Consider the following 5595-nt stretch of genomic DNA (forward strand, 5'->3'; position numbering starts at 1 on the left):
TCTTAGGGTACTATAACTCAGCCCATCCTATCGAACAGTTAAATAAGCAATCAAGAGGAAGACGGTCTTGCTGCACCCGAGACAGAGAGCTAAGCACGCCCCTGATCTCAGCGCCCCTGGTTGTTTCTAGGGAAGTGGTGTGCTTAATCTGCTCTGACACTTGCTGACCTGTTTCCCTTCTCAGAGTGTGTTCCAGTGTTTATAAGTTCCTTCTTTAGCAAATGCACAGCCATCGAACAAATTTTCATCTTGTTATGAGGAAGTGCAACTGACATGCAAATTTTATCTTCAGGGTTTTCAGAGAATGAGTGTTTATTCTTTGAGGCCTGCTATTGCAAAGTCATTCATTATCTTTCAGGGACGAGCTCAGGTGTGAATCGGTACTTGCTGAGTTCCCATATGAGGATGCTCCGATCCCCCAAGAAGGGCTTGGCTGTGTCCAAGTCCCTGGGGCTGTAAACAAAAAAGGTCTGGGACATAAATTCTGCCAAGGATAATAACATTTCTGAGATGTGTCTTTAATAATATTCAAAATTGAAAATAATCAAAAGATTATTTTTGTTATACGGATTTATGTATTTAGTGTGTTTATGTGTTTGCCCAAGCACGTGTGGCGGTCAGAAGACAGCTTGCCTTGCATCAGTCCTAGGGATTGAACTCAGACTATCAGTCTTGATAGTAAGAGACTGTATCCGCTGAGCCGTCTTGCTAGTCCCAGAGAATCCCTTTTTCATTTCCTTTTGGCTCTGTGGCTGAATCTAGAGTCACGTTCATACAAGGCACACACTCCAACACTGAGCTGTGAATATCTCACTCCAGGGGAAAACTGGTTTATGCTATCATAAAGTCTCACTGCACATACTGTCTGCTCCCTGTAAGCCTCTCGGTCTAGTCTCAAATCCTTCATCGCACGTGACAGGCTAGAAACACACTTTCAAAAATAAGACAGGTTCTTGGGGCTGAATAGATCACACCTGCAAAATGTTTTTAGACTGCGTTCATGTGTACACCTTGTTCCTCTTCCATTCAAAGAAGAGAGAGAATTTTGCACACTTGCTTAAGATGCAATAGCAAAGCCTGGTCATCAAGGGCCTGGGCTCTGGAAGCAGCTTCACCAGTTCCTTGTTAGCTACTTCTCTATAACTGCAGGAAGTTTCTGACAAAAGTAAGGGAGGGAGGGAAGGTTGGTTGATTTGGGCTCATGTTTAAGACACATTCTATCATGGTAAGGAAATCCTGCTATCAAGAACCTGAGGTCGCTGATCACATTAGCTCTACAGTCAGGAAGCTAAGAGAGGTAAGTGCTGGTACTTAGTCTAGGACTCCAACCGGTAGACTGGTACCACACACATCTGGGACGAACCTCCCTTCTTCAATGAACTCCCTCACAGACTTGCCCAGAGCTTGTCTCCTAGGTGATGCTAGATCCTGTCACATCAACGATCAGTATTCACCATCACAGATGGTGAGAATGAAATGGGTGAGGCCCCAGGGACCCCCAGCAGCTGCTGGTGTGTGTAGCAATAGCTGCAGTATCGGGCAGCTGCTGATTCGGACGCCTTGGCATTTCCTGTCTTCCGACGGTCTTTCTTTCTTGCCCCTTCTACCGTGTGTGTTGTCTCCAGACTTAGTTCTCGCTCATTACCAAGGTCTAGTTCAACGTCAGCATCGAGGGTTGACAGCTTATTGCTCTCTGTGGGTGAAACTCTGAGAAGGCAAACATTTGGCCTCTTACTGGGGAATTCTCTTTTCTGTGACCAGCAAATTTAAATTGTGTACTTTTGAGAGGTGAGTTGTGTTTCTCCATTAGCTCGTAAATATTCCTAGCCCTTGGCTTCCTCTAGCAGCTAGTGTCTAAAGGTCGAGTGAACAGTCCCTGTAGGAGAATCACTCCCGTGCTACAGCCAGCTCGGCACTACTGGCTGCTGCTTCTGCTTTTTGTATTTGCTTTGTTCTGTCATCAAGGCCCTGTGGCCCTTCCCAATTTGCCACGCTCTTACTCCTCCCCTTTGCTAGCCTTCTTTTACTAAAATATATCAACTTCAAACCTCTAGGGTCTTACAGCTTTGGCCCTGATGTTTACCTTTCATCTGACATTTCCCTACCCTTACGAATTACTGCTTGGAAAATGGGCCGTTTTATCCACGTATCTTTTAAAAAGTCACGAGATAGATAACTGTTCCCGTGTTCTTGTCTACTGCAGATTGTCCTATCATTGCTTACAATGGTGTTTTATCATTCCCCCTTCTCCAGTTACTCCCCTCTCCCTGTGCACTAGCTTTACTGGTTGTGTTTATCTACAGTAGACTGTATAGAGGCTTTTCAGTCTTCTTGTATCCCAAGTAACTCCCAGTATTTTTTTTTCTACTACCCCATCGACTTAGATGCTACACCAGTGAAACTGAAGACGGTTTCAATGACATGCACTGTATGCACCGTGTAAATGGTGAGTTCTTCCTCTTTGTGACCAGAGCAGGCTTCTTTGTAATAGTTTCCCATTCTGTTTGTACTTACTTTGGTGTCAGTTAGTGTCATCAGTTCCCAGCCCTCTGGAACATGGTGCATGCTTAATAGTTGTGTCCTGGAGAAATAAAGGAACAGGCTGGCGAGATGGCGGAGCAGTTAAGAGCACTAGCTGCTCTTTCAGAAAATCGGGTTCAGTTTCTGGCACCCACATGGCCGCTGCGGGGGATCTGATGCCCTCGTCTGCCCTGCATGCAGGTAGTGCACATGCAAGCATTCAGGCAAAACACGCACATTCATAAAAAATAAGATAGAACCTCAGGAAGAATTGAGAAGGCTCAAGCAAAGCAACTCGCCTATGAAAGCAGCGACACCCTGCTTCCCTTGGTCTTCTGAAAACCTGCTTCTGAACTCATGTTGTAAAGCACACTCATGGGGGCCAATGGTTGTGACTGACAGTGAACCACCTCCTGGCTGTTCACTGAGGATAATTAACCTCTCCAGACTAGTTACAGCATGTATGAAATCTCAGAAGGCTATTGCCAAGACTTATTTTTTTTAATTTTTAAAGTTGTATTTATTTGTGCTGGAAAGATGGCTGAGCAGCAAAGAATGAATATCGCTCTCACAGAGAACCTGGGTTTGGTTCTCAGCACCCCACAGCCTGTGGTTCACCATTGCCTATAACTCTAGTTCCAGGGGAACCTACCTCCTCTTCCGGCCTCCACAGGCATCTACACACACTCGATGTACCTGAATTCACACAGGTCCACATATGCACATAAATATAAATGGTTTAAAAAGCTTAAAAAACATGGCATTTATTTATTTGTGCATGTATGGGGATATGCACGTGTGTCCATATGTTGATGTCAGAAGACGGCCTGCAGGGACTGATTCTCTCTTTCCACCTGTGGCATCCAAGAATCAAATGGGTTATCAAGGCCTCCATCTGCTGAGCTCTCTCTCTCTGGTCCACTATGGATTCTTGCTTCTGGATAGATCACAGTTGGAAATGACTTTAAATTACATTCCTGAATACAGTGAATTCTGCATCTCTTCTAGAAAGAGACAGAACTTCATGTAATCACTGATCGTGCAATGGAAAGTGCAAATGAACAAGGGCTTGGGCTCTGGAGGTAGTTCTTCTTGTCTAGGAGCTTATTTGTTTATTGCAAACAGTATGCAATAAACCCTCAAGATTTTAGCTAGTGTTGTTACGATAAAGCATATTAAAGTGTATTGTTATTTTATTGTCCATATACCAGGAAAGCCACTGTCACCTAACTGTGGCCACCTGTGTTTGAGTGCTGAGCAAAGGCCAACATTAGATCTGTGTCTGTGGGTAGGGACCAAATTTTTATCCACGTGGATAGCCAGTACTGTCAATATCTGAAAGATTTTTCATAATTTGATTTCTATTTGAACATCAGAGAGAAGATGGCAGCAGCCGCAAGCACCCTCGGAGGAGCCTGAGAGACCCGCAAAGGCTTCGCGGGAAGATGGCAGCTGCAGAGGGAGGACGAGAAGGGAGGCTGAGCCTGCAGTGAGCGAAATAGCTCTGGAACAACTGGAAAACGGCAGGTGTTCTGGAAAGATGCTTTTTAAAAAGCAGTTTCATGGAACTGGAAAAAAAAGATGGTGGCAAGGAGAGGCGCGCATGGAAGAAAGAAGTGGAACTAGAGTCGCAGCGCCAGCAACGGGTGTGAGAGCCTGGCTATGGCAGACAAAGGAGCTTGTTGTTGCTGAGTAGGGCCAGTCCTCAGGCTGCTGGGAGGCTCGGGCCACCATGGGGCCCACCACACCCTGTAGCCTCCTGCTGGGCTGCTGCAGCCACTTACTCGGTGGCTCATTCTGCAAATCCGATGGCTGTGCCTGGGTACCAGCTGGGCGGCTGACCCCGAGGGCAGGTCAGCTGACCCCGAGGGTAGCGTGGTTGACACTGAGCGCAGGATGGTATACAGCAGTTTGTTGGTACACAGGTGGTCCAGGTCCCGTCTCCGATGTGCTGCCCAATCCCCCGATCACCCTGACTCTTGAGCAACAACAAGAGGCAAAGACTGATTCATTTTCTGGATTAAGTCTCCTGGAAAGTTTCCCCGTGGTCCATGATGCTGCCGGAGGCCATATTGGTGTGTGAGTTCACTACTGCCGCCTGCGACTGCATCGAAGTCCGTGATCTTCGCCACCACTGAAGACTAGATTGATGTTCATGAGCTCAACAGCCGCAGGAAACTATGCTGGAGTCCACAGTCTGTGCTACCACCAGCTGCCATGAGCAAGGAACTCACCAGAAAATGAGAGACATTGAAGGTTTTTGTGACAACCCCTCCTCCTGCCCTCCAGAAAGCAACAGTCTACACAGGAAGCCATTGAAGAGATTCTTTAAAAGCTATGATAACGATGCCGATTGTCGCTCTCACAGTTGATGGCTTCTGGTGGGGATGGATGGGAAATGACTCCGTTTTCTTTAAGGGACTGGCCACTGAGCGTTAAAGCCAAGCTCCAGTGAGTATATGGGTAACACAGATTGGACTTGGTGGGTTGGGGGCCAGGGGAGGGTGCAAGTCCTGGGAGAAACGGGAAGCAAGTGTGATCAGGGTACATTTGATGAATTTCCCAAATAATTAATAAAAATATTGCATGGGGATGTTGAGGTGAAATAGACACAACATAAAGTTACCATTTAACCATGTGTGAGTGTTCCCTGCGCGCCGAGAGTGGTGTTGTGAAGCCATTATCCCTTTCATCTTCAGAACTAAAACCCTGGACCATCAAATGGCTCTCTGTTCTCTCCCAACAAGCCCAGCGATGAGCCTTCTCTGTTTTTGAGGGTTTGGCTGTGTAGGCGTTATGGTTTCGTGAGGTGATCCCGCGTCTGCCCAAGTGTGTCTGGTTCTCTGAACTTGCCTGTTGCCGGAGTTCACTGCGCTGTAGCAAGTGGCAGATTTCCCTCTTTAGGAGACAGGGTATGCTTTGTTCTCAGAGTTTCACTGGGTGTAAAACCTTTATTGGGTATGGTGGCACTTGTCTATAGCTCAGCTGAAGCAGGAATATCATCAAGTTTGATTCTGGCTTGGGTTATACACACACACACACACACACACACACAGAAACAAAAATCCTTTTTTG

At 46.5% G+C, this 5595-nt stretch overlaps 1 long non-coding RNA gene across 1 annotated transcript; it reads left to right on the forward strand.

Annotated features, from left to right (window-relative positions):
* The first annotated feature begins 1170 nt into the window (after positions 1–1170).
* Positions 1171–5158, forward strand: LOC125392121 (uncharacterized). Its single transcript, XR_007229398.3, has 2 exons — positions 1171–1297; positions 3897–5158. It is a non-coding gene; the product is annotated as an uncharacterized LOC125392121 (long non-coding RNA).
* Positions 5159–5595: the final 437 nt, after the last annotated feature.

The sequence above is a fragment of the Myodes glareolus genome, chromosome 12, assembly GCF_982192425.1.
Source record: "Myodes glareolus chromosome 12, mMyoGla1.1, whole genome shotgun sequence".
NCBI lineage: Eukaryota > Metazoa > Chordata > Mammalia > Rodentia > Cricetidae > Myodes > Myodes glareolus.